The sequence below is a fragment of the Bison bison genome, unplaced genomic scaffold, assembly GCF_000754665.1.
Source record: "Bison bison bison isolate TAMUID 2011002044 unplaced genomic scaffold, Bison_UMD1.0 scf7180017864295, whole genome shotgun sequence".
Lineage (NCBI taxonomy): Eukaryota > Metazoa > Chordata > Mammalia > Artiodactyla > Bovidae > Bison > Bison bison.
In genome coordinates, this window is record NW_011494867.1 from 8,238,375 (window position 1) to 8,260,319 (window position 21,945).

Genomic DNA, 21,945 nt, shown 5'->3' on the forward strand with positions numbered 1-21,945 from the left:
AAGTGTGATCTACTGTTGACTATTGTTAGAAACCCTGTGTCCAGGGTTTTACTAGGGGTTGCTCACACAGGCACCTTCTGCCTAGCGGGTACCAAAATTCCAAACTACCAGAAGAAAAGCAGTTGTTCAACATAAACCATATTGTTTGTACAAAATTGAGGTATAGTAGGCACCTTTATTAGTTTTGGAATAGTGGGAATGCTCTTAAAACCCAAGTTCCCAGATACTAGCCAAGGGCCAAACCTATAAGCCAACCTTTCTAAGAATGGCAGTCTAAAGCGTGCTAAGTTGGAACTTAAGGTTGGAGTCTGCCTTCCAATGAAGGGGACACAGGTCTGATCCCTGGTCAGGGAACTCAGATCCTGCAACTAAGCCTGTATGCTGCAGCTACCGAGCCTACACACTCTATTCTAGAGCCCGTGCTCTGCAACTAGAGAAAGCCCACACACTGCCTCAAAGAGAGCCCATGCGATGCAATGAAGACCCAGCACAGCCAAAATAAAAAAAGAAAAAGAGATAAGGCCTGCTATGTTGACTCTTCTTTTCAGAGCAAGCAATAAAATGTATTCATTTCTAGGCATTATTTAATTACTGCAAGAACCTTACAGCATGGATAGTATTATTCTTCATAATTTAGGGATGAAGAAAGTGAGATTTAGGGGTTTTAAGAAACCTACCCCAAATCATCTCTGGTAGATCAGAGCACAGAAATGGTTGTAATAAGTATGCAACAAGGGAGGAGAGAAGGAATTGTTTAAAATGGCTCTAACAGGGAGCACGTATGAATTACGCTGTAGCAATCCTCATATCTCAGTGACTTATAACAACTCATTTTATCTTCCAGTCAAGCTCCATGTCTATTGCAGGTCGGCTGGGGTGCTGCCCTGTGCCATCCTTGCTCTGGGACTCAGCTAATGGAGTCACTGCTGCTCGTCACTGGGGCAGGAGGAAAGCACAAGCGCACATTGCACTTTGCCTCTTAAAGGTAGTGTGATGTGCGTCATTTCCATTGGCCAGTGCAAGTTGCATGACCTCACCCAGCTTCCGGGGAATGGGAAAGTGTTATCCTACTGGGCCTATTCATTGAACAGCCACCAGTGACTACACAGCCGCCAAACAGCATGAACTTCTGGTTACTTAGCCTTCCTTTGAACCCTCTGGTGAGCCACCATGCCCTCTTCTGAATCTGGTCCCATGGCCTAGAGGGCGTGCCTGGAGCCTAGGGGCAATGTCATGTGTCTGCTTTCTTTGCCCGTAGACTACAGACTCCCAGGCTAGAATTTACAACGATTAGTATCTTTGGGGCCGCTCCTTCACTAAGCCTCTGGTTTGCCCCTTTTCCTTTGCCAGCAAGCCAAAGTCACATGAAAACTGAAGCTGAGGAGAAACCTCTTAGCTTGATCAAGCTCTTTGAATCCCTGGCAAGTGTCGCCTAGACATCTGAAACCCTGGGTTCCTTAAAAAAGAATTCCAGGGGTATATTTATTAGCAAGCATGAATTTTGACAGATTTTCATGTTCCTCTCTCTTGGCAGGGTGTGCAGGGATCTCCTGCCAGTTTCTGACAGCCTCGTCGCTAGGTGTTAAGTGAAAAACATCATCAGCTCCATCTATTGATAGGTTTAAGTGACAGTGTATGTTGCCAATCTCAGCCAAGAATCACTGCTGACAATTTTTCTCTCCATCACCGTGCCTGGGCGGGAACCTCCCTCCACCCAACTTCCTTGGGAGCTTGAAACGCTGTTAACTGTATTAAGGCTGCATATGTCTGCATGGCTGCAAGCAGCAGGTTAGTGGAGGAATTAAGCAGGGCATATGGCTTCCAGCGGGCTGCCTGGATCGTGCCAGTGTCGCCCAGCCCTGTGCCAAGTGGAGCTGTTGAAGCTGCTGTGCCTGGTGCTCCTGAAAGGAGAGGTTTCAGCCAAATTTGTTGATTCGTGCACTCTGAGGCTGCCAGGGTTCTCTGCCTGCTTGGCAAGGCTTGTCTCTCTCATGGACAGACCTCACTCTGCCCTCTTGCGCTGCCCTGGGGACAGTGGTCTCTGCACATCCTCCAGTTCTCAGCCTGTAGGTCTGTTGGGCGCTCCCTTCTCCTTTCAACTCTAGTCCCACCTACTCCCTCCAGTCCTTCTCTATAAGAAAGTCAGAATGATCTTTTCAGAATGCAAAACTGATCGTGGCCAAAATAATTAAACAAACAAATGGCAACCCGCCGCCCCCGACAAAACCTCAAAAACACTCCAGTGAAACAAAAGGCTTCATTAGATTCTCATTGATGTTAGAATAAAAAACCCAAATTCCTAGCACTGCCCAAATGGTCCTGTGTGGCCACTGCCCGCCTTTCCTGCCTCATCCACAAGAGCTCCCTCTTGCTCTCCAGGCTCGAACCACATCAGCTTCTTTAGGTTCCACAGCAGCCGTGTCTGTCTCCTTCATGGGACTTGGCACCTGCCCTTTCTTCACCCCCTGTCTCTCTTTCCCTGTTTAGTAGCCCCCAACCTTGGCTGCACGTTAGAATTGTCTGGGTGCAGGACAAAAGATCCTAAAGGAATTAGTGCTTGGATCTACCACCAAAGATGTTGATTTCATTGGTCTGTAGAGGGCCTGGTAATCAGCATTTTAAGAGCTCCACAAGTAATTCTAATATGCCTCTAAGGGTGAATCCCTGACCTGGTTAATTCCTGTGCAGTCTTCAGACCTCAGCCCTATGATCTGTTCTTCATGGAAGCCTTCTTGATAGTTCTGATTAGGTCAGAATATTCCTATTACATTCTTGAAGAGCCACTCACCCTACCCTTCAAGAGTCTGGATTTTACACTTAATTATGGGATAATTGGGTTAACATCTCTCTTCCTTAGAGTTTAAGCCTCATGTAGGCCATGATTATGTATCATTTGTTTTTCACCATTGTAAATTCGGTGCTAGCACCTAACAGGAGGTCAGTAAATAATGGTAAAATGAATGAATGGATTTTTTTGGTGATCTGCATTTTAAACACATTTCTCCAGTGATTTTTATGTTCTCTGGTTTGAGACCCATCACAGCCTCTTCCAGGGCTCAGATTCTGTGATGGTGATTTCTCATTTTGTTCACATAGGACAACAAAAGATGCAATGGAAAAAAAAAATGGTTCTGGAAATATCTTTTTAATAGCATTTAATTTCTGGGATTCTATATATTCAGCTATGTTGTTTTCATTGTAAATTTCCTCAAATCCTTTGTGGAAAGAGCCAAGCTATATAAATCAATATGAGTAAATAAAATTAAGCTCTACTGTTTCCCTAAGTCATCAGACAATAGAAACCTCAATAACACAGCTGCCTTCATGACTAGTAAAATTCTAACCCAGCTTTGACCAGGAGGCATTTCCAGCCCAGGCAAGATGGCACTGTAGGGCTGGAGTGTTCTTAAGTACCAGGGGGTCAAGCCATGTAAAGTGAATTACTTCTCCACTTTGTACTCTCTTCCTGGAAGATTCAGATGTGAGCTTGTCCTAAAGGACAAAGCCCTTACTCTAAAGTTGGCAGACCTGAGCTTGTGTTCTGTCACCACTGTTTCTACAAGTTGGCTACCTTTTCTGAGCTTGTCTCCACATCATGGAAATGGTTGAAAAAGACCCTTTTGGGATTTGTAAGAACTTGGAGCAGTAAATACAAAAGGCCCTGTCTTGTACTTGGCATGTAGTTGGGACTTGTACAATGGATATTTCTTCCTCTTCCTTTTACTATTATTTAAAAGTTATGATCATCATAATTCTAATTATCTTTATTCCTTCTTCCCACTGGAGTGACTCAAATAATTGAATCCCTGCTACCGATGCTCTTGGAGCCTGATAGCAGCACAATGACAAATTAACACCTGCATTAGCTCCCAGAGTTAATAGTCCATCTCCTTGAAATGTCCCTCAAGGAACTTTCAACAATACATTGCCTATAAGATATATAATCTGTATTTTAAACCATAGATTTGGAAAAATACCTCTAAAGCAGGCTACAAAAAGGCACATTCCTCTCTGGTAGCATGGCCTCCCAGGGTCCACGGTAAGCCCAGATGCACTCCTGTACCCTTGAAGCAGGACATCACTGAAGGCTTCAGGATGGGTGGTCTTATAAAATCTATCCCAAGCTCATTCCCCTGGCTGAGAACACAGGTCAGAACAACTGATGAGGGGCTGTTCTCTCTTAAAATGAGAAACATTTTGGCCCAATCTCTGAAAATCGTTTAATGGCAGTTGTAGTATTAGTCACCATAGCCTGTTCCATAGGGCCCTGGATTTTCAACTCAAATGCCCAGTCCTTTTCTCTTTCATTAAAAGTAAATGTCACAGGGGGCTGGTGTGGTTTCTTGGAGATGGCACTGAGTTACAGAAGGTGGGCACTTCCCAAACGTGATGATTCTCTTTCTTCAATGATGTCCTGAGACTGAAGTTTCCTCACTAAATGACAGAGATCTTAAAATTAACCCTATGAATTTGTCAGCAAGTGTCCAGCAGGGTTTATCACAAGTGAACTATATTTTTTCAATTTTCCCCATGTTTCAGAGCACCTGTCTGTGTTAGGTGGGTGCAGAGATGAACATTCACAGCTCTCACCTTCAGGGCTCACAGATGGGTACAAAATTTCAGCACCATGTGGTAAGTGCTGTGGTGTGTGTACCTATATGGTGATTGGTGGTAGTCAGAACAACTCAGATTAAGCTTCACAGTAGTGTCGTGTGTTGATGGAAAGCTTAGGGTCAGTTGGGTTTGAACCCTAGCTCTGCCACTCATAAGCTGTGTTACCCTGGGCAAGTTGTCTTACCTCTCTGAGCCTGCATTTTCATATCTGGGAAATGAGGATAATGATAATACTTATAAGGGGGTGAGAATGAACGAGGTAATATATGTAAAGTGCTTAAAACAGCACCTGGCATATAGTGAACACTGGATAAAATTAAAAAGCACCTTGAATAGGGCCAAGCTCATAGTAGGTCCTAAAATAGTTATTGAATGGGTGAATGAATAAACACCAACAATACTATAGCAATATAAAGAGATATGTTTAATTTACTGACAACAGAGTATTGGGAAAAATTGTTGGGTAAATGTCAAACCTGTGTTGAACTTGAAAGGGAAATTCATTCATTTGTTTATTTACCGATTTAAAAGCTACACAGCAAACCCCTCCCATGTGCTGTGCACCAAGGATAGAGTCATGATAGACAAGGCCTCGAGCTTTTGAGGTTCTGTCTTAGCTACTGATTGAACAAGAGCTGTGTGCCAAGCCCCGCTAGGTGCTCTCCATATGAAAGCATGGTATATGTGGGCTGGGGGAGGCAGCCCAGGCAGGGTGAAGGCGGGAGTGTATTCATTTCCCAGGGCCACCACAACAAACCACTTAAGTTTTGTGACTTAAAACAATAGAAATGTTTTCTCTTACAGTTCTGGAGGCCGGAAGTCCAAAGTCAGGGGGTCAACCAGGCCATGTTTCCTCCTGAGACTCTAGGCGACATTTCTCCTTCTAGCTAGCTAGATTTTCCTTGGTTTGTTGCAACATCACTCCAATCTCTGCCGCTGTCTTCACATGGCTTTTCCCCTTCGTCTTCTCACTGTGTCTTTGTGTCTTAAATATCCCTCTCCTGTCTTTAACAAGGACACTAGTCATTGGATTTAAGGCCCACCTTAAATCCTGGTCTCATCTATCAGTCCTCAGCTAATCTGCAGAGATCCTATTTCTAAACAAGATCACATCCACAAGTGTTGAGGGGTTAGGACTTGGCCATATCTTCTGCAGGAACACTATTTACGCCACTACAGTGAGTAATGGAGAAGGAAATGGCAACCCAGTTCAGTATTCTTGCCTGGAGAATCCCCATGGACAGAGGAGCCTGGCAGGCTATAGTCCATGGGGTCGCAAGAGTCGGACATGACTTAGCGACTAAACCACCACCACCACAGTGAGTAAATACCCTGAGTCTAGAAAGAATGCCCTGGAGCACGTAGGGTATTGAGTCCAGTCATTTGGGAGGGCAGAGTATCTGTTGGGTTGCCCGGGGCCCCTGGGGAATCTCATCAATTTACAGGCAAGCAGTCACAGAGTGCCCTGCACTCAGAGGGGCTCTCTACTGTGTTAGTGCTCTGCTATAGTTGTCCTGAAGCTCTAGGGAATTTTCTCTCTGAACTCGTGTTCTGCACATGAAGTCTGTGGGACAATGAAACATGCATGTGAACAGAGCAGACACACAATGTGTGTGTGTCCAGTGATCCTTGCCACCCGGTTTGCGTATCACATTTTCACTGCTCTGAGAGTGCAGAATTCCAAGGGGCCCACCATATACATGGGGGTTCAGGGATTCTCAGAGCAAATTCTAGGTAAGTACATTACATGTACTGCTGAGAAAGTGAGGGAGTTGACAGCACTGGGAGGCCTGCTCTCCATGCACACAAGAACTGCCTTTGAACACATAAAGAGTGTTGTGACTTTCTAAGAAACATGTGTGATCAAGGGGCCCTGGCACACTCATATCACTTTCCTGTATTAGGCAGCCACGTAGGGTGAAGATGATGACAGAGAAGGAAAGGGAGGAGTAGTGCACGGTTAGCTGCTCAGTCGTGTCCGACTCTGTGCGACCCCATGGACTGTAGCCCACCAGGCTCCTCCATCCATGGAATTCTCCAGGCAAGAGTACTGGAGTGGGTTGCCATTTCCTTCTCCAGGGGATCTTCCTGACCCAGGGATCGAACCCGGGTCTCCCGCATTGCAGGCAGATTCTTTACCATCTGACCCACCAGGGAAGCCCTGGTAGAGAAGGGAAGGGAAGGACTGGGCAACCCAGAGTTCCTTTTCCTCTCAGTCCTCTGTACTCATCAGTAAGCCAGAGCTAGAGAGTGTTGGTGGAAAGTGCACATGTCAAGAAGTGGGGTAAGGTGAGTTCGTTTGGTGCAGCATTTCCACTGTTATGGTAAGAATTACATTCATAATTCATGTGGGATACGAATTACACAATTTTTGTGATTCCACATGTGAGTAAAATGCTCCTATATTTGCATTTTAAACTGGTACCGCACAACACAAAGATGAAAGTTCACGCTAATATTTTAAAATTTTAATTTTTCTTTACTAAGAACGATGTTAAACAGTATGTAAAAAAGCATTGTGACAAGTTGAGAGAAAGAAAGGCTGTGGAAGAAAGAAAAGCCTTAATTTTCATGCCATTAGCAGCACAGTTTCCTGCTTTGGGAGCAAGGAGCTCCGCATTTCATTTCATTTTGCACTGGGTCCTGCAAATTGTGTGGCTGGGCCCACAGAGGAGACTGTGGGTGGAACCCCGCGCCTCCCTCAATCCGTCGCCTCTGGAGCCCTCGCCCCGCTAGGTGCTGGCCCTGTTCTCGTCTCCAGCTTCACTTTCACGGCGAGCAGCCCTTGCTTCGTGTTTTTCCCCGACTCAGGTCACAGTTTTTCTGATGTTTTTTTTTAAAGAACATTCTTGCTCTTCTCTCACATCTTTCCCCTCTCCTCCCCCTGCCGTTTTTCCAACACTCCAGGGGGGTTCAGGGGAGCAAAGAGGCCCGTTTGGAACTGTCTGCGCTGGCCGGCCCGGGACACCAGAGGCGGGGCGCTGCTGTGCCCTGCAGGACGGGTCTACTGCTAGGTTCGCGCGGAAGTGGCCAAAACAGCTCTCAGTCTCAGGTACCTCTCTGTTTGTGAGGCAGTGCCGGGTGCCACCTGGCTGGCAGACTCAGCCTTGCCTTCTGAGAAGAGGACCGTTTCCTCAGCCAAGCCCGCTGGCGAGAATGCCATGCTCGGCCCACCCCAGTGCTGGATGAGAACCTATTTCTGTAACTATCATTCCTGACTCTGCCGGAGAGGCTCTTCCCTCCCCAGCTCTTCACAGGCAGAAATCCTAGCCTGATTAAGAAATTGTGAAGAGTAGGTTGCTCTTTTTTGACTGCCCGTGACAGGAAGGCAGCCCAGTATAGAAAGCGCCTGTGGAAAAGAGCTTTCTTAGACCAGGGCTTGTTTCTCTTCTGTTCTGCTTGATGTGGGAAGGCATCACACACCTGACTGCCTCCCCGTCCTTCACCCGATAGAGACGTGTGAAGACTGGAAACGCTGCTTAGGACTTGGTGAAACTGGCATTTTCTGGGCTTTTGTTCACCTTCCCATTGATGGCTGGTTTGGGTCCTCTCCAAATGCTGGGCTGGCTGGGGACCAAGCACTCAACACTGTTGCATTGGCAAGCGTGGCTTTTGCTAACTAAATAGCACGAGGAGGGAAGGCTAATATTTGTGGAACATAATTTCAGTCCAACTGCAGGGCCTTCGTAAGTGCGGCATGAATGTTGAATCGATGAACGCCTGACGATCTTACCCTACCGCAGATTCTGCGCCAGGCCCCGTATGGTTTGCTCATTTAATTCTCATCAAGCAGACATCTGATATGGGGATTATGACCCCCTGTTTTATAGTATGAAACCAAGGCTTACTGAGAAAAGGCAATTAATTCAAAATCATATAATAACAGAAAGCAGAGTTAAAATCTCCCTCCTGGTCTTTTTCCTCCTAAAGCGTGATTTCTTTCTGTGCTACACTGTCAAATCTCAAATGACAAACCATCTTTCCTTTCCTGTTTCCCCCTCCCCTCTCCCTCTGTTCTTTCTTCCTGGCTTCCTGCCTGCCCTCACCCCTCTTTCTTTCGTACCTCCATCTCCCTTCAACACACTTTTCCAAAAAAGAAGTTCAAGTAACCGATTGATTTCTCATTTTAGAATTTAAAGACCTGCAGGAACTAAGTCTTGGTAAGACTGATCCTTGGCTTCAAAGTCTCTGTAACGTATTCAGACTGATTTCCTCAGTGTTTCCTTAACAGAATATGTACATTCCTGCTCCTGTCTCCTTCTCCCATCATCCCCTTTCCGAACCCTCACCGCGCTCAGCCATTCTAGCCGACGGTGATCTACCATTCCTGTCACAAACGGCAGCAAAAATTTATAGAACATGTACTTGGTGCCAGTTACTGCTATAAGCATGTCACCCACATTTACTTAAAGTAGCCTCAGTCCAGTGAAGTGGGTGCAGAATTGTTGGGCATGTAGTGCTGAAAGAGGAAACGGAAGTCTGGGGAGTTGGAGATGCAGGAGTTCCTTGCCCAAAGCACAAAGGCAGTGATGCAGTTGTGTTACTTCCTATTGTCATTCATTGCAGTCATTCATTGCTGCATTTTTTGAGACAGTGCTTTGGGATAACCAACCGTTTCATATAAATATCTTCTGAAGAAGATGATCTCTGGTTTGAAGAATTACATCTTGCAATTCTTTATGTGTTTCCCAGAGTTAAAAGTTTACTTGCTGAACAGTGAGGGGTACATCCAGAAATACACATGCCTTATCAAGCTACCAGAAACTACCTTTTGGACACTTAGATAACAAATGAGAAGTTTTTGGAACATAGCAATGTAGAGTTAGAAGAGAGGTTTTGAAAAAAGTAGTCCAGGTATGTTAGTTAAGGTAAAGCAAGCTTCCGTAACACAGGGCTTTGAATTATAGAGCGCCAAAGATGCACTTGTGTGTGCTCAGTTGCTCAGTCGTGTCCGACTCTGCGACCCATGGACTGTAGCCCACCAAGCTCCTCTGTCCATGGGATTCTCCAGGCCAGAATACTAGAGTTGGTTGCCATGCCTTCCTCCAGGGGATCTTCCCAACCCAGGGATCGAAACCAGGTCTCCTGCATTACAGGTGGATTCTTTACTGTCTGAGCCATTAGAGAAGCCCAAAAGGTGCAGTTAGTTAGTATTATTTCTTGCTATTATCGATGAGCCTTCCTGGCTGGCTTCTGGCTTTCCTGCAAGAGGTGACTTGGGCTCCATGCTTCTTTTATCTTGCAACTCCATTACCTTCCATGTGAGGACTTTAAGGTCATGGCATTTGTCTGCATCAATCCACAGGAGGGGAGAAAGGAGCTTGGAAGCTCCCACTTGGGCAGTGTGGGCAGGCCAGCCATGGATGTCATGCCCATCATTCCCATACCCCTTCCATCAGCTGGGACTCTGTCACATGGCACCCTCTCTCAAAGAAGGGGGAAATGTAGATGTGTGCCCATCAAGCAGAGAGAGTGGGTTAGGTGCTCTTTGAGCACCTATTTCTGTGACAGGGATGGTTAATACATGTGTTCGGCCAACTCTGAAGGGTTGGGAATGGCTGTCTGGAGTGAGTTGTGGAGGGGGATTTTGAGACTTAGTCCACACTTTGAAGGAAAGAATATGAAGGACCACTCTTTTTGTGCTCTAGGGATTGAGGGTGGGGACCATGGCAATACATATGTCACTACTTGCTGTCCCTGATTCTAGTTGGAGTTCTTCATTTTACCTTTGTTAATTTATTCATCATACCTGTATGGGACAACTGCCAGGGGATGGAGACACAGAAATGGATAAGTCACAGGCTCTACCTGCAGTGGGTCAGTTGGTTCAGGAGAGGGAGTTTATGATGGAGTGTGGTCCCTTCAGCCAAGGGTCAAGACAGAGAACTGTGGAAATGCACGGAAATGAGCCATAGCGGAGCAGACAGGTCGGGAGTCAGTGACTGGCTGCAGGTCACACTGTGACTATGCAGCAGGTGCAGGGCAGGAATGCGGAGAGCCCTCGTTTAGAACGTGGGAGCTGCCGGCCAGAACTGGTGGGGGCGACGCTCACAAAGCTCCCTGCAGTGTCTGTCATAGTCGGTGCTGAACACACATGTGCTGCTCTTCCTGTGCTTGTTCTCAAGATTCCTTCCATCTACATCCAGCAAATGTGAACTCTTCATGAAGAGTGTGCTAGGTGCTTTATTTACTTACTCAACAAACATTTATCGAGTAGAGCTTACTGTGTGCCAGGCACTATTCTGAGAACTGGGAGGAAGTCAGTGAACAAAACAGGCACAAATCCCACCTTTGCTGAACTTATGCTCTGGCACGGGGGTCCAGATCGTAATCATACGTGAGTCAGAGAATCCAGGAGCAAGTGATGAGTACAATGAAAAATGGCTCCTAGTAAGACGGACTTCCATGTTTAGGAAGGGGGAATGATGGCAGTTAAAGTTTAAAAAGGGGTAGTCATCAGGCTTCACTTCAAAGTGACTCTTGAGCCAAGCCCCGTAGATGTGTAAGATGCGGTTATGTCCTCAGAAACTCCCAAGTTGGGTAGGACTTATCCCCATTTTGCAGATGATAGTGAAGTGAAGCTGATGGAGGTAAAGCAGCCTGGTCAAACTCCCCTGAGGACTAGGATTCAAATCAGGCATCTTGACCCGAAGACCCGTGAGGTAGAGAAGGAAGCAAGTGGGAGGGGATGTGAGTGCATGCTTGGAAGCCTGGTCTGGAGGGCCGGGCTGGATCAGGCAGCCAATTCTGATGGTGTCTTTCTCTTGTGCTGTCCTTAATCACAGTCTCTTCCTGCTTGGTTTCTTTACTTTTGCATGCCACCTCTCTAGATGTAATGAATAATATTTGGAGCTGCAAACCAGAGAGCATTTAGTGGTCATGAAGGCTTGATAAAATGTGTACATGGTTTTAAACATTCCATTGTAATGCATGGTAAGGCTCAGTTAAAAATGAGAGCACGCAGAAGCCTGCTGGATTTGATTGATGACTCGCCATCAATATTGATGGCCATAAGCACATTGGGAAGTTGGGATGTTGTATTTCTGCTGTGTCCTGCTAGCATTCAAGTCTGTAGGGATGATATATTGTGTAAAAGCCCGGGTATCACACTGCTGTAACACCGACATTAAGTAATGATAATGGGGCTCAGACTTAGTTTGAAATAAAATCAGTTTTGAGTGAAACATGGGCTCGTAGAGCCTGAGCTGGGGGGCTGTTGCCCACATTGTTTGCTCCGGGGCCATCCATGACCGTGATGCTGCACTAGCTGCCCCTGCATTGGAGGCTGCTTGGAGGCAGGAGAACTGGGGAAGTCACAGCCCTCACCAGCAGCCTTAGTTTTAAGCCTGGCCAATACTGTAAGGCAGACGAGGTATTCATACTACAGGGGTTCCAGTTTAGAACTTAGAACTGGGAGAAACTCAGTGTTGGTTTTGGTTCCTACCTTGTTGCTTGGGAAGGCAGCATTATACAGTAGAAAGAGCTTGAACTTCAGGGTCAGATCCTGAATCAAATCGCAGAACTGCTGTTGACCACCTGGTAACCTGGGGGAAGTCATTTGATCTTTCTGTGCCTTAGCTTCCTCACCTGCAAGAGGAAGATAACCAACCTACCTTATAAGGTTGTAACACACATTAAGTGAGAAGTGTCCTTGGCACATGATTGACTGAGGAAAGGTGGTCCCTTTCTCTTCTGTTTACTTTGCCCCCAGTTAGGGATCTGAGGGATTTGTCCTTGACCTTCTGGCCTGCACTCCTGGCTTTGTCCTTAACTGGGTTTTTCCTAGGAAGGTAGCCTGCCTTGCTTGGTCCAGAACGCAAACTCAGACCATGTGCGGGCCCCTTGCTTGCTGACATCAGCAACGTGTGGTTCTGCTTTCTCTACCTGTGGGGTTGATGGTCTCCCTTCTGGCATCTCTTCTGCCCATCTGCTCAGACACCCTCCTATGTATCGATGGGAATTTTTCAGCTACCAGAAACAAAAGCCCTAACTCAGCTTGTTTAAATGGAAGAGAGGATTTCTTATCTCCTATAATTAGAAGTCCTAAAGTGGGTGGAAAACCCCAGGTTTTCTGACAATCTTTTCACAATGGCTTATCTTTCAGTCTTTTTTTTTCCGTGGTAGCAATGTGATCTGAGAACCACATTCAAATACGAGTGTCCAGCAGAAGACAGGGCTTTCTTTCCTTCCTTCTTCCTTGCTTTCTTCTTTCTTTTCCCTCACTGCCCTCCCTCTCTCCTTCCTTCTTAGGGAAAAGAAAACCTTTCCTGATACTCCCCTGGACCTCCCATCAAGTCTCACTGGCTGGCAGTATGTCTCAGTCTAGCCAATCACTGGCAGATGAAATGGAGCAGTGTAATTGGTTTAGACCATGCATAATCTGCTTCCTGGGAGGAGAACCGGGGTCCACCTCCTTTGAGGCACATGGCTATGTAAGGAGGGAATAGCTACCTGAGCAAAACTGGAACTTTTTCAGGAATTGTGAATGGTTGTTGAGTAGGCAGCCGACAGTGTCTGCCTCATGCAACTCTTGGCATATGCTTGGACTTCCTGCTATGCATTGGAAGTTCTGTCTAATCTCAAATTCATAGACAGAGAGCATAGTGCTCACTGAGCATGCTAACTTGAGTTGACTGGTAGTGAGTACTTGGAATAAGATAGTGAGGATTCTGGCCATATCTGGACTCAGCAGGAATGACAGCCATGATTGATTAACAATGTCTGCCAGAGATGTGTGTGTCTGTCAGAGTGGGGCCCTAATAAGAAAATTTTTTTTCTTAAAAAAAAATTTTTTTAATGCTCTAAGCTTTATCTTCCTAAACAGTTTCACTCCCCAAGGACCGCTTGTTATCCTAGTTTTTAGAAACCATGTTTACATATTTCACAGGCAGATGTGTTGCAGAAATTTAATTGGTCATTTATGAATAGGCTCCTTGTCTCTGACTTGTCAGCCTCCCTCATAGCCTCTGAGAAAGGACCACAAGTCTCTGGCTTCCTCTTGGTTGAGTTCAGGCATTATTCACTTTCCCCCAAATCCGGGGAAGCTGCCTTCTACCGTTCATGGTTCATGCCATCAATAAGAGGCTGGTGGTCCAGAGGCGGAGGATGTGACTGGAACAGCTCAGAGTTTTCATTCAACTTCAGAAGAGGCATCTAGAGCCCATCTTTCCTGCCCAGAATCTTCTTTCCCAGTAAAAACAAAAATATACATGCACTTGTAATTCTGCAATTTTGGGTCTGCCAAGGGAGCAGTGTTTTAATTTTAAAATCTTAGCAAATTATCAAGAGGGTGGCTTTCTTCTGGGTATCAGCATCATCTCTGTAACAGCCTTTTTTTCCCCTCCTCCCTGCTTATCTTTGGAGACTAGCCGAGCCCAGCTGCTTTGTAGATGCGATCTCTCCAGGCATACTAATAATGGGGATTTTTTTTTTCCCCAGAGCAAGTTTTCATTATTTTGGGTTTTTGTCTGTTTGTCACATGTCCAACTAATTTCTCTTTGTTTTTGAAACAAAGGGTGGTTCTAAGAAAATGAAATTGCAGCAATACATTTTATGCTGTTTCCGAATTCTTCCTCCCTCCTCCCTTTCTGTCCTTACAGTAAATGCAAAGTAGGTTTTTTTCAGGTTATGTTTGACAAATCTCTGGACACAGTCAGATAATTTTGCATTTCTAGACTCAGCGAACCACATGACAAAAGTTAATTAAACTGGCTAGGATAGGAGTATCTGCTGGTAGATCAGGAAAACTGTCACATTTCTCAGAATAATCATGACTAACTGAGACACCTCAATGCTCTCGGTGTTGTTTAATAAACATACCATTTGGTACTTAGAGGTACCCATAAGCCACCATTTTCTTAAATTGTCATAAAAGGAATTAAATTATTCTATATACTCAGAAACTCATTACTATTTCTTTCTCCCCTCAAACCTCAGTCTGAAAAATCCCCTGTGTCCCTTAGTCCATATATTTATGGTGGTACCGTCTCACTATCTAAAGAGAATGGTTATGCTGCACTCACCATTGTGCTTTGGAATGGGCCCAGGCATTGTCATTTTACAGGTCTCCAGATGGTTCTACCATGCAACCAGATGGAGAACCCCCTAATACAAGAGTCTCTGCTATATAGCAATCAGGATAGCTATGTTCTGCTACAGCAAGAGTCGCTTAGGTCTCACTGACCCACAACAAACTTCTAGACACTGTCACTGGTCCATAGTTGGTTGGCTGGATGCTCTGCTCCACCTTTCCTGCCTCTAACACCCACGTTGTTGGGTGTTACTTACTGTCTGGACCATCATCTGTGGCTACGGCATGGAAAACAAACATAACAGATCAAATCTAGGCTCTCAAAGCTTTCTTCTGGATGTGGAACAATTCACTTCCATCCATATGATTAGCCCAAGCCAATGCCATTAGCTGCACTTAGTAGGAATATGGAGACCCTCAGCTGACACACACCATGGCTCAGGCCAAGGTCTGAAGGTTTCCATCCTGGAACACCAGGTCAAGGCCAGATGGCGAGGCATTATTAGGCTGCCCTCCAGCCCAACATGTGATCTAGGGGGTGATTTGTGACACAAAGCTCAGGACGACTTCCCTGTAGCTCAAACAGTAAAGAATCTGCCTGTGATGCAGGAGACCAGGGTTCGACCCCTGCTTTGGGAAGTCCCTATGGAGAAGGGAATGGTAATCCACTCCAGTACTCTTGCCTGGAGAATTCCATGGACAGAGAAGCCTGGCGGGCTGTAGTCCGTGGGATCGCAAAGAGTCGGACACAACTGAGTGACTAACACACACACACACACACACACAAACTAACACACATACTCAGGCAGCGACCCTTTAGGACAGCCCAGTTATGACGGTGACACTTCATCACTAGGTAAGGAGACATTTACCTGAGTCAAGGCATCAGGGAACTAAGTCCTTATGAGAGCCTGGAATGGAGCTGAATGATGCCTTCGTTCACAAAGTACACAGCAATGGCCGTGGAAAAAGTCGGAAGATGAAAGAGGTGCAGAAAGGGTGTGTGCTGGTAAAATGTTTGACTGTAGAAGTCTAGAGATGCCTTTAATACTCCTTGATTCCCCTAATTCCAAGAGCTGAATGGGTTAAAAATGGCCAGATTTTACATTCTCTCCTGAGTGGGCACATGTAACAATCTGAATCTTGTAAGAATAAGAGATTAATTAGCTTTTTTGGACCCGGAACCCAGAAGAGAATGCAGCTTAGTTGCACAGGAACTCAGTGGCAGCACTGGAAGAGGGTGTGGGCGGCCCACCGCAAAGCTACTGGCAGGAGAAAGAGACAGAAGGGTGAAGAGATACTTTCCCATCTTTTCTGAGGACAGCGGGAAAGGCTACTTCAGATAGTTTTGTTATTTTTCTACAGATACTTAAGGGAAAATGGGCTCAACCTGTAGCAGAAGGAATGCTGGTTGACAGAATCATGTCCTAGTTAAGCGTATGGCCCTGGAGCCAGGTACCTGAGCTTCAGTCCTGGCTTTGCCGTGGCTAGTACATTAACCCTGGGCAAATCACTTAACTTCCTTGTGCCAGTCTGTAAAATTGGGATAATGATAGCACCTACTTCATTTTTCGTGAAAGTTAAATGAACTCACACATGTAACATAGTTAGGAAAGTATCTGGCACATAGCTAGCATTTATTACATGTTCTGTATTTAAATACTGCTATTAATATTATTATTGTTATTATTCTAATAACTTCTCTAAAGTTAGCATGATTAAAGAGTATAGTGAAGGAATGGGGGGAATTCCACTATTTTTATCTATAGACTTTAAGAATTAGCCCAGCACTTATCTTGGTTAAATATACTATTCATTCATTATATTTGGATGGAGGTTTTTAGCCTATTTGAACTTTAGAAGTCCCCCACCCTCCACCACCACACCATCAATCACTTAAGAAAGAAAAAAGTACTAAACCCAAAGGCAGCAATGAAATTGCCTAGTGGGAAATTTGGGAAAAGATTTGGGAAAATTAGGGAAAAGATTTGGGAAAATTAGGGAAAAAGAAAAAAATCTCAGACACGCTTTTCTAGCATTCCACATCAAACCCTAGCTGACTTCCTTGACGGGTATGCCCACGATAGATAGAGGTACAGAAAGAAAAGAAAAAAAAGAAAGAAAGTCTCTCAGTCATGTCTGACTCTTTGTGACCCCATGGGTATAGTCCATGGAATTCTCTAGGCCAGAATACTGGCGTGGGTAGCCTTTCCCTTCTGCAGGGGATCTTCCCAGCCCAGGGATTGAACCCAGGTCTCCCGCGCTGCAGACGGATTCTTTACCAGCTGAGCCACCAGGGAAGCACAGAGGTACAGAGGTTAAGTCAAAAAGATTTGAGATCTGAAACTGAACCTTGGAACAAGCTCTCTGTGCATCTGCATTTTGACAGCCCCGCTGTCCCCGGGGAAGATGTGTGTCCAGGAAGCATCAACAGTTCCACTGTGTTTATTTTCAGAACCTGGGGCTGGACGGTGTTTGTAAATAAGAGAGGAAGGGCTCAGGGTCACATGGTGGAGGAGATGTGCATGATGAGGTGGTTAGCCTGGAGAGGTGGCTGTCCTTTCTCGGACCTACTGTGTTCAGTTCAGGAATACTCTAGTAACTGTCCTCCCTGTGAGTGTGCAGCTCCTCGCATGTATCCAGCACACCCGCTGTGATAAGGGGTCCCAGTCTTGGCAAGTCTGAGCCAACTGCTTGATAGGGGAGATGTCGTAATTTTGGCCCAGACAAGCAGAGAAGCCTCAGCATATGAGAAACAATAATTGTATATAAAGTAAACCCATTCTAATACTTGAACAGGACTCTGAAAATCTTCATGTTATGAAAACTTTTTACAAAAAGCAAGTCTAAGCTTGCTGATGGAAAATGCCAATTTGTGGAGGCACCTTGTCCCAGATGAGGCCCGTCCATCCTTGTTAGCTCTGATTGGGGCAGTGCCGAAAACTGTGGTGAGCATGCACAGATGATGCACAGTCCAAGCCCTGTGGCTTGTGGACAATGGACATCATGATGGTGCACAACTGCCAAGCACTTGCTCCCTATCAGGCGTGTATTTTAGATACATTAATTCATTGGACGCTCACCTTAGGTAACTACTGTTAGTGTTCCCATTTTCCCAGATAAGACAAGGAGGCACAGAAAGTTCTAGGCCACTTGCCCATGTTCTTAAACCAGAAAGTGGTGGAGGATGCATTCAGCACGTCTGAATTGAACATACAGACTCTTCACCATGATGTGACCTAAGTGATGCTGTGAATGAATACGGACAGATGCTGAAATGAGTAATAAGGGTCACGTGGGCAGTTGCAGTCAAGGCCTTGGTCATGAGGAGCCGAAATCCCAACTAGGACAGGGGAGGGAGATGGATTATAAGGAGAGAAGTGAATCTCACGCAGGTCTAAGACAGGAAGTACAGTTGGGCCATGGGGCGGCTGGAATGGTCTTTCTCTTTTAGTCCATCTCAGACCATAGATTGCAGCTCATGGAGCTAATTTCTACTTCTGTCACTGTGTCTGCTCTGTGCACGCCAGGTCTCCCAACTTCTTCATGTCTGTCTGTGGCTTTCAGTGGAATTCACTGCAGCCTAGATTCTACTCCTTTAATCCCCAGAGTCTCTCCAATCTGAAAGCTGGCTGTTTCTTAAGAGGGAGACCCTCCTTGGTTCAACCCAGACAGTAGACTGGCTTCCCTGGTCAGATGGCCATCGTGGCAGTTAGAGGTAGTGAGGGGGAAGTCTGAGGTCAGAAGATCCTGAACTTTGTCTTCTTTTACTTTCAAAGACCCTTAAACCAGTCTGATGACGCCTGTACAACCTTTCTCAGAATAATGTTTTTAAATGCATAAAATAGATGTTGGATTACAAAAGATGCCGATTCTATTAAATTACAATTATCAGAATATTGGGGGCTTCCCTGGTGGCCCAATGGCTAAGACGCCATGCTCTCAAAGCAGGGGGCCCAAGTTTGATCCCTGGTCAGGGAACTAGATCCCACATGCTTCAACTAAGAGTTCACACGCTGCAACTAAAGATCCTGCATGCCGCAACAAAGACTGAAGATCCCACGTGCTGTAACTAAGACAAATATTAGATAAAAAGAATGCTCAATAAAATGAAATTTGCCATTTTTTTTTAAACACATCAATGTGATAATATCAAGTCTCAGAACAACTGTAATTTTGAACTGGTGAAAGGTAAAAGGTATTTTGAAGTTCCTGCAAAACATGTGTGATATAAAAATATCTGTAACTTGTATTGGTAACAACATCACAGACACTGTTAATATAACTATGTTCTGCTGCTTACATTCGTCATTGAAGGAAATGCTAAATTTCACTTAAAAGATCCTGAAAACAAAGATGGGGAACTTTTTTCCTTTTTAGGTGCATGGACCACTGAATTCTATTCACAGATTCCCTTCCTTACTCTGCTGTAGTATTTCTCAAAGTATTGGGCTAGCAGTATCAGAATAAATGAATGGTGACAGGAGGGGAGGGGGGGCAGAAATGAAGATTCCTTTTTGGAAAGTGCAAATTTTTAAAAACTAGAACAGCAAACCCATTTTTGTTCTTGCCTGAAGTGTATCTTACACATACTGAATTTTGAGAGCCACTGATGTAAAGTAGATAATTTAAAACCTCTCAGCATCATCCTCTTTAACCATAAAATGGGGTTGGGGTATGCGCCAACTGAGTCATGTAAAAGTACAATATATTTTGAATGCAAACATAGCTTTTGAAATGTTTAGAAATAACCTAGTGATGCTGGATGTGGGCAATCTCAAAAGCTTTCTAAAGATGCCATTTGGTTCATTTAAGAGAGCTTCAGAGTGTCTCTGCAATGGTTGAATTATGTCATCCTGAAGAGCAAATGCTTTTCTGACAGAATCCCAGTGCCTGCTGCCCACTGCAGTGAGAACTTTGGTCATTTTCTTGTCTGACCGGATTCCTAAGCATCCATACAGGTGTCGTACAGGGTGAAAGGGACACAGGAGGACACAGTTCTAGTCCTGGCACATCAGAAGAGGCTGAGTGTTATCACTAAGCTGTGGGATGCAGGGCTTTGCAGCTTGTGACTAGAGGCAGAGTGTAGGTTAAGAGCAACCAGACTCTGGGTAGACAGAATGAGCTCAGAGCTATTGGCTTGAAGACACCGGAAGTCTGCAGAGGTAATTAATGACAAGAAGGGGAGAGAGGAGTAGTGAGGTAAAGCAGGAGTCAAGAGCAGGGATGGCTGATGCACCCATAACAGGGGAAGAACCTTAAGCTTATTGTAAAAGGACGGTGTTTTTCCTACTCCCATGGCTTTAGGTCTGGGAATACTGTGGGATTTCCTGCTTGGGACTCAAGCTACTTCAGTGATGTCCAGGATGTGGGACCACTCTTCTGGGCAGATTTCACACCTGACAAGGAGCGGGGCATCTTGGGAGCAGTAGAGGATTAGTGGGAAGGCAGATTGTCCACTGTCGGTTTTCCTCTGTTTGCCGGCAGCAGCATAACACAGTGGCTGACAGCACGGGCTCCGGGTCGGCACTGGAATTCCAGCTTTGCTACATATCAGGTGGCTCGTCTGCAATAGGTACCAGTCTTTCTGTGCTCCATGTGCGCAGCTAGCACCGGTATGGCTTCAAATTACTATAGTTGTGGCTGTTTATGGAAGAAAGGTGCAGAGCTTATTAGGGCCCAGCAAGTCAGAAAGACTTAATCTTACATCATCATAGAGTTCAAAAGTGGCAATATAGTATGATGGCTCTGTAAACTGCCATCTGCTTCTCATAAGTCTCTTAAAACAAAGTTTGGAAAAATACTCAGTACTTCAGATATAATAACTAGCAAAAGTATCTCCATTAACTACTTTTTGCCCAGAGTGATTAAGGACAGAAAAATAGGAATTCTTACTGCTTTATTATCTGATAAACTGCTAATAAACTCCTGTTAGAAGCTCTTTAGACATTGCACAGTCATCTTGGTCTTCTGATTATATATATATTTTTATATATGCATATTTTCAAGTAAAGAAATATTTAACAGATGTAAACTATTCACTATTTGGCAGCAAATGTTGTTAAAGTACTATCTTGTAGCATATCACTTTCAAGTTAAAATGTCAGAAACAAACCTCAATATTTATAATTATTTTAAGGAAAGTTATATAATGACACTTTAAGGCATAAATTCTTTTGGCTTAGCATTCTTAAAAGAATGATAATCGCAAAAGTGATGCAAAATCTTCAGCATGATTATGATGAAGCTATATTTTACAAAAACATGGTGTAATATGCCAGTAATCCCATTCAGCATCCTGGATTATTAGGTCCATTCAGAAGGGACTGATAATTTATACAGTCAAACTTTAAAATTTATGGATAAAGACAATCCAATGTTGCCACTGAGAAGTATATCTCTTAACATATACAACTTTCAGGCCATAGTTTTGAGGTCTGAAGTATCAAGTTGCTTTGATGAATTAGTTGGTTGGCACTTATGAACACATTTATTACCTAGTCATCTTTAAAATAGGTTTTCAGAGTACCACTGAAACTTTTGGAGTACTTCACAAACCCTTTATTTTGGTGTTCAAGTGCCCTGTGGTTCTGGTATTGATATTTCTTGAAGACATTGATTGCTTTTTATCAAGAAGTTCTTTTACTGCACTTGCTATTTCCTTGACTGTCTGCAGAAACCTCACTCTGTCATTGGTCTCATCTGGGATCTTACCAAGAATTTGTTTAAGTGCTTGTGCCTTTTCATTTAGGTCTTGGAATTCTGACTCTGGTTGTTTAATCATATACTCTTCTACATCATCAACTGTCATTTGAAGAAGGGACTCTGTGAAGTTGACTCTATACTTTTTTGTCCCTAAAATTTTCATAATGATGTCTTGTATGAGTCATGGATTTTCTTTTTTCAGCCTTGATGAAAGCTACTCTCAGTGTCTGAGCTCAGACAGATTTACTCGTTCTATCTCATTAAACACAGGATACATGACTGCATAGAGGGTCATAGAAACCACAGAAGTGGTCTCAGCTTCATCTCTTCCATTGTCATCCTCATTGAAAAGCCAACTCCTTAGGGAGACCACATTATGAAACTGCAACTGAATCATAAATCTCTGTCAACATTTGGCTCTTCCTTCTACAGTTCTCCTCGGCTACTGAGGCACTGACTTCACTTCCCACCTTTGGAGCCGTCTTCCTACCGCATTTTTGTTTGATCATCTCTCAGTGGACATTTGGGTTGTTTCCGTGTCTTGGCTATTGTAAATAGTGCTGCTATGAACATAGGAGTGCATGCGTCTTCTCCAG

The 21,945-nt window shown here is 44.7% G+C and overlaps 1 pseudogene; it reads right to left on the minus strand.

Moving 5' to 3' along the window:
• The window catches only part of LOC104996580, a 152,965-nt pseudogene extending 131,271 nt beyond the window's left edge, over positions 1–21,694 (minus strand).
• Between the last annotated feature and the right edge of the window lie 251 nt (positions 21,695–21,945).